General features: G+C 50.3%; 1 protein-coding gene across 2 annotated transcripts in view; it reads left to right on the plus strand.

Moving 5' to 3' along the window:
* The window catches only part of mgat4b (alpha-1,3-mannosyl-glycoprotein 4-beta-N-acetylglucosaminyltransferase B), a 64811-nt gene that overhangs the window by 28433 nt on the left and 28878 nt on the right, over positions 1-7500 (plus strand). The gene's annotated exons all lie outside the window — the stretch shown is intronic.

Consider the following 7500-nt stretch of genomic DNA (forward strand, 5'->3'; position numbering starts at 1 on the left):
GTCTCATTTTAAGACACATCTGATTTGTAAATATGTGATTTCATGTGTTTGTTTTTGACTTTCTGAAATCCATCTGAGGATTCTGGTTCCTGAAGGGATGGTGAGACACTACCGCCTCCGTCCACAGGGGGCGCCACCATCAACACGCATTAAAGTTCCCTGCAGTAAATCAAAGTGAAATGCATATAAATAATTAAAAGTATGACTTAAGTAGAACCATTGACTGGATATGGGAAGTAATCACGGTGCCGTTATGGACCAGAGGAGTCGCCCCCTGGTGGTCAGGAGAGAGAATGCAGCTTTAACACATGAAGCATAGACTTCTATACAACCAGAGGAGTCACCCCCTAGTGGTCAGGAGAGAGAATGCAGCTTTAACACATGAAGCATAGACTTCTATACAACCAAAGGAGTCGTTTTGCATCTCTTTGTAGGAATTGTGCAGCTATTTGTAGTAAATCTCTCTCTCTTTGCAGTCCTTTAGTCTTTCTTTGTAGTCCTTTAGCATCTCTTTGTAGTCCTTAAGCATTTCTTTGTAGTCTTTTAGCATTTCTTTGTAGTCCTTTAGCATCTCTTTGTAGTCCTTAAGCATTTCTTTGTAGTCCTTTAGAATCTATTTGTAATCCTTAAATATCTCTTTGTAGTCCTTTAGCATCTGTTTGAAGTCCTTTAGGTTATCTTTGTAGTCCTTTAGTCTTTCTTTGTAGTCATTAGTGTTTCTTTGCAGTCCTTTAGTCTTTCTTTGTAGTCCTTTAGCATTTCTCTGTGGTCCTTTAGCCTCTCTTTGTAGTCATCTAGTGCCAATTTGTAGTCCTTTAGCATATCTTTGTAGTTATGTGTCTCTTTGGGAATACAACACAAGTGATCTTCCAACAGAGGTTCTAAAGCCTCTGGTCCTCTGAGCCCGGCGGGTCTCAGTAACCCTAGTAACCCCGTCATAACTGTGTAGTAACCTCTTCACAAGACTCAGCGTGGACAACCGACCAGCAGCGACGTTAATATTTAACGAGGTGAGTCGGTAAAGAGCATCCGGCTGAATGATGAATGAGCTGCACCGCCTACAGAGACATCCTCTACAGAAACATCAATCACACGGGGCCAGAACAACGGACTGAGATTATCTGGACGTGTTGCGTAGCCCCCGTGAGAGACAGGTGGCGCATGAGAGACGAGAGCGTCTGATTGGTTGAGAGCCCGGAGAGCGCCGGCCGACCGAGTCCGGGTCTGAGGTTGAGTCAACACCAAGGAAAAGAGTTCTGGCTGAAGGTCAAAGATAAATACATATTAACGTTCTCATGGTGCGTTCAGGCTCGGAGAATGCAGCTTTAACACATGAAGCATAGACTTCTATACAACCAGAGGAGTCGCCCCCTGGTGGTCAGGAGAGAGAATGCAGCTTTAACACATGAAGCATAGACTTCTATACAACCAGAGGTCGCCCTGGTGGTCAGGAGAGAATGCAGCTTTAACACATGAGCATAGACTTCTATACAACCAGAGTCGCCCCCTGGTGGTCAGGAGAGAGAATGCAGCTTTAACACATGAAGCATAGACTTCTATACAACCAGAGGAGTTGTGTGTCACTTCAAACCCACAGCGTAGTGGGACCAGGTGGTTTTGTGTTCCTCCTCCTTTACTGATGTCACCGTTTCCATAGAGAAGATTCAGCTGCCTGCTGATTGGCTAACAGCTTTTCTTTTATATGAAACCCTCCTGAACGAGAACAGGCGGACTTTTCCCCCTCAGCGTCGTCTGACAGGAAACACAGAGGAGGCGACCTTCAGACTATTCCTGCTCCTTTTGTGTCATCTCTCTTGTAGTTTCTGATGTTTTCAGCCTCCAGAGCTCCATGTCCTCTCTCCTCTCTCCTCTCTCCATGTCCTCTCTCCTCTCTTCATGTCCTCTCTCCTCTCTCCATGTCCTCTCCTCTCTCCATGTCCTCTCTCCTCTCTCTCCTCTCTCCCCTCTCTCCCTCTCCTCTCTCCATGTCCTCTCTCTCTCTCTGTCCGCTCTCCTCTTCTCTCTCCACTCCTCTCCTCTCTCCTGTCCTCTCTCCTCTCTCCATGTCCTCTCCTCTCCATGTCCTCTCTCCTCTCTTCATGTCCTCTCCTCTCTCCATGTCCTCTCCTCTCTCCATGTCCTCTCTCCTCTCCATGTCCTCTCCTCTCTCCATGTCCTCTCTCCTCTCTCCATGTCCTCTCTCCTCTCTCCATGTCCTCTCCTCTCTTCATGTCCTCTCTCCTCTCTCCATGTCCTCTCCTCTCTCCATGTCCTCTCTCCTCTCTCCATGTCCTCTCTCCTCTCTCCATGTCCTCTCCTCTCTCCATGTCCTCTCTCCTCTCTCCATGTCCTCTCTCCTCTCTCCATGTCCTCTCTCCTCTCTCCATGTCCTCTCCTCTCTTCATGTCCTCTCTCCTCTCTCCATGTCCTCTCCTCTCTTCATGTCCTCTCTCCTCTCTCCCTGTCCTCTCTCCTCTCTCCATGTCCTCTCTCCTCTCTCCATGTCCTCTCCTCTCTTCATGTCCTCTCCTCTCTCCATGTCCTCTCCTCTCCATGTCCTCTCCTCTATTCATGTCCTCTCCTCTCTCCATGTCCTCTCTCCTCTCTCCATGTCCTCTCTCCTCTCTCCATGTCCTCTCCATGTCCTCTCCTCTCTCTCCTCTCTTCATGTCCTCTCTCCTCTCCATGTCCTCTCTCCTCTCCATGTCCTCTCTCCTCTCTTCATGTCCTCTCCTCTCTTCATGTCCTCTCTCCTCTCTTCATGTCCTCTCCTCTCTCCTGTCCTCTCCTCTCTCCTCTCTTCATGTCCTCTCTCCTCTCTTCATGTCCTCTCTCCTCTCTCCATGTCCTCTCTCCTCTCTTCATGTCCTCTCTCCTCTCTCCATGTCCTCTCTCCTCTCTCCATGTCCTCTCTCCTCTCTTCATGTCCTCTCCTCTCTCCATGTCCTCTCTCCTCTCTTCATGTCCTCTCCTCTCTCCATGTCCTCTCCTCTCTCCATGTCCTCTCTCCTCTCTCCATGTCCTCTCCTCTCTCCATGTCCTCTCCTCTCTTCATGTCCTCTCCTCTCTTCATGTCCTCTCTCCTGTCCTCTCCTCTCTCCTCCTCTCACCTCCTCTCCTCCTCTCTCCATGTCCTCTCTCCTCTCTTCATGTCCTCTCCTCTCTTCATGTCCTCTCTCCTCTCTCCATGTCCTCTCTCCTCTCTCCATGTCCTCTCCTCTCTCCATGTCCTCTCTCCTCTCTCTATGTCCTCTCTCTCTTCATGTCTCTCTCCATGTCCTCTCTCCTCTCTTCATGTCCTCTCTCCTCTTCATGTCCTCTCCTCTCTCCATGTCCTCTCCTCTCTTCATGTCCTCTCTCCTCTCTTCATGTCCTCTCTCCTCTCTCCATGTCCTCTCTCCTCTCTTCATGTCCTCTCTCCATGTCCTCTCTCCTCTCTCCATGTCCTCTCTCCTCTCTTCATGTCCTCTCTCCTCTCTTCATGTCCTCTCCTCTCTTCATGTCCTCTCTCCTCTCCTCTCTCTCTCTCTCATGTCCTCTCCTCTCTCCATGTCCTCTCTCCTCTTCATGTCCTCTCCTCTCTCTTCATGTCCTCTCCTCTCCTCTCTCCTCTCTCTCCATGTCCTCTCCTCTTCCATGTCCTCTCCTCCTCTCCTCTCCATGTCCTCTCTCCTCTCTTCATGTCCTCTCCTCTCTTCTCTCTCTTCATGTCCTCTCTCCTCATGTCCTCTCCTCTCTCATGTCCTCTCTCCTCTCTCCATGTCTCTCTCCTCTCCATGTCCTCTCCTCTCTTCATGTCCTCTCTCCTCTCTCCATGTCCTCTCTCCTCTCTCCATGTCCTCTCTCCTCTCTCCATGTCCTCTCCTCTCTTCATGTCCTCTCTCCTCTCTCCATGTCCTCTCCTCTCTTCATGTCCTCTCTCCTCTCTTCCTGTCCTCTCTCCTCTCTTCATGTCCTCTCCTCTCTTCATGTCCTCTCCTCTCTTCATGTCCTCTCCTCTCTCCATGTCCTCTCTCCTCTCTTCATGTCCTCTCTCCTCTCTTCATGTCCTCTCCTCTCCTCTCTTCATGTCCTCTCTCCTCTCTCCATGTCCTCTCTCCTCTCTTTGTCCTCTCCTCTCTCCATGTCCTCTCTCCTCTCTCCTCTCTTCATATCCTCTCCCCTCTTCATGTCATCTCTCCTCTCCTCTCTCCTCTCCATGTCCTCTCCTCTTCATGTCTCTCCTCTCTCCATGTCCTCTCTCCTCTCTTCATGTCCTCTCTCCTCCTCTCTCTCATGTCCTCTCCTCTCTCCATGTCCTCACCTCTCTTCATGTCCTCTCTCCTCCATGTCCTCTCCTCTTCTCCTCTCTTCATGTCCTCTCTCTCTCTCTCATGTCCTCTCTCCTCTCTCATGTCCTCTCTCCTCTCTCATGTCCTCTCTCTCCATGTCCTCTCTCCTCTCTTCATGTCCTCTCCTCCTCTCCTTGTCCTCTCTCCTCTCTTCATGTCCCTCTCTCCTCTCTCTCTCCTCTCTTCATGTCCTCTCTCCATGTCGTCTCTCCTCTCTCCATGTCCTCTCTCCTCTCTCCTCTCTCCATGTCCTCTCTCCTCTCTTCATGTCCTCTCTCCTCTCTTCATGTCCTCTCCTCTCTCCATGTCCTCTCTCCTCTCCATGTCCTCTCTCCTCTCCATGTCCTCTCTCCTCTCTCCATGTCCTCTCCTCTCTCCATGTCCTCTCCTCTCTCTATGTCCTCTCTCCTCTCTCCATGTCCTCTCCTCTCTTCATGTCCTCTCCTCTCTCCTCTCCATGTCCTCTCTCTCTTCATGTCCTCTCCTCTCTCTCCTCTCTCCTCTCTCCATGTCCTCTCTCTCCATGTCCTCTCTCCTCTCTCCATGTCCACTCTCTCTTCATGTCCTCTCTTCTCCTCTCTCCATGTCCTGTCCTCTCCCCTCTTCATGTCCTCTCCTCTCTTCATGTCCTCTCTCCTCTCTCCCTGTCCTCTCCCCTCTCCCTGTCCTCTCCCCTCTCTCCCTCTCTCCATGTCCTCTCTCCTCTCCATGTCCTCTCTCTCTCTCTCTCCTCTCTCCATGTCCTCTCCTCTCTCCATGTCCTCTCTCCTCTCTCCATGTCCTCTCCTCTCTTCATGTCCTCTCTCCTCTCTCCATGTCCTCTCTCCTCTCTCCATGTCCTCTCTCTCTCCATGTCCTCTCCTCTCTCCTCTCTTCATATCCTCTCTCCTCTCTCCATGTCCTCTCTCCTCTCTTCATGTCCTCTCCTCTCCTCTCTCCATGTCCTCTCCCTCTCCCTCTCTCCTCTCTCTCCATGTCCTCTCCTCTCTTCATGTCCTCCTCTCCTCTCCTCTTCATGTCCTCTCTCCTCTCTTCCTTGTCCTCTCCTCTCTTCATGTCCTCTCTCCTCTCTCCTGTCCTCTCTCCCTCTCTCCATGTCTCTCCTCTCTGTCCTCTCTCTCTCTCCATGTCCTCTCTCCTCTCTCCATGTATCCTCTCTCCTCTCTCCATCTCTCCTCTCTCCATGTCCTCTCTCCTCCTCTCCATGTCCTCTCCTCTCTTCATGTCCTCTCCTCTTCCTCTCCTCTCCATGTCCTCTCCTTCTCCTCTCTCTCCATGTCCTCTCTCCTCTCTCCATGTCCTCTCCTCTCTCCATGTCCTCTCCTCTCTTCCTCTCTCCTCTCTCCTCTCTCCATGTCCTCTCTCCTCTCTCCATGTCCTCTCTCCTCTCTCCATGTCCTCTCTCCTCTCTCCATGTCCTCTCCTCTCTCCATGTCCTCTCTCCTCTCTCCATGTCCTCTCCTCTCTTCATGTCCTCTCCTCTCTCCATGTCCTCTCCTCTCTCCATGTCCTCTCTCCTCTCTTCTCCTCTCCATGTCCTCTCCTCTCTCCTCTCCATGTCCTCTCTCCTCTCTCCATGTCCTCTCTCCTCTCTTCATGTCCTCTCTCCTCTTCATGTCCTCTCCTCTCTCCATGTCCTCTCCTCTCCATGTCCTCTCTCCTCTCTTCATGTCCTCTCCTCTCTTCATGTCCTCTCTCCTCTCTTCATGTCCTCTCTCCTCCTCTCTCCTCTCTCCATGTCTCTCTCCTCTCTTCATGTCCTCTCTCCTCTCTCCTCTCTTCATGTCCTCTCTCCTCTCTTCATGTCCTCTCTCCTCTCTTCATGTCCTCTCCTCTCTTCATGTCCTCTCTCCTCTCTTCATGTCCTCTCTCCTCTCTTCATGTCCTCTCCTCTCCATGTCCTCTCTCCTCTCTCCATGTCCTCTCCTCTCTCCATGTCCTCTCCTCTCTTCATGTCCTCTCCTCTCTTCATGTCCTCTCTCCTCTCTCCATGTCCTCTCCTCTCTCCATGTCCTCTCCTCCTCTCCATGTCCTCTCCTCTCACCATCCTCTCCTCTTCCTCTCTCCTCTCATGTCCTCTCTCTCCATGTCCTCTCCTCTCTCATGTCCTCTCTCCTCTCTCCATGTCCTCTCTCTCCATGTCCTCTCCTCTCTCCATGTCCTCTCCTCTCTCCATGTCCTCTCTCCTCTCTCCATGTCCTCTCCTCTCTTCATGTCCTCTCCTCTCTCCATGTCCTCTCCTCTCTTCATGTCCTCTCTCCTCTCTTCATGTCCTCTCTCCTCTCTCCATCTCCTCTCTTCATGTCCTCCAGAGAGGGTCCAGAGGGTCCAGAGGGTCCAGAGGGTCAGATCTCCAGAGCGGCTGACATGTGATCGTGGTGCAGACCATGAGGCAGACCCAAAATACCTTGCAGGGTTTATATATAGACTCCCCATGAGCCCCGGAGGCCAGGCCAGACCAGACCAGACCAAACCAGGCCAGACCAGGCCAGACCAGACCAGGCCAGACCAGCTGCTGCTGGTTTTATTCAGATCCTGAAGTCCTTTGATCTTTTTATTTCTCAAAGCAACAACGTGAAGATTCAGGAAGTGAGCTGCAGGTCAACTTCCTGTCTGAGGACATGTGCGTCGACTTGAAACATGTGAGGGAAGAAATATTCTCTATTTCTGGTCCAAAACAACAACAAAACAACAACAACAAAACAACACCTAAACAACTACAACATTCAAGCGTGTTTAAATCCCCAATTTTTTTAAAGTGTGATTTTTACTCTACAAATCTGATTAAAATATTTGCCTCAAATAAACCGTTTACTTTAATCAGATTCTGTAAAAAACTAATAATTCTGAGCTCCTCAGCGAAGCTATGACGTCATGATTGAGTCACGTGACACCAACAGTCATGTGACAAAAAATCAGAGAATCTTTGACTGAATGGTGTGTTCTCGCTCCTCACACACCTGTGTGTGTGTGTGTGTGTTTGAAGAAGGGGGGGGGGCTAACTTCCTGTTTCTCTGCCAGACTGAAGTCACCTGGTTATTATTCTCTCCAGATGTTGGTCCTTTTGTTCTCAGGTTCATCCAGAAATATCACACACACACATATACACACACATACACACACACACACACACATGCACACACATTCACACGTATACACATGCACATAC

This window comes from Pseudoliparis swirei, chromosome 19 (assembly GCF_029220125.1).
Source record: "Pseudoliparis swirei isolate HS2019 ecotype Mariana Trench chromosome 19, NWPU_hadal_v1, whole genome shotgun sequence".
Lineage (NCBI taxonomy): Eukaryota > Metazoa > Chordata > Actinopteri > Perciformes > Liparidae > Pseudoliparis > Pseudoliparis swirei.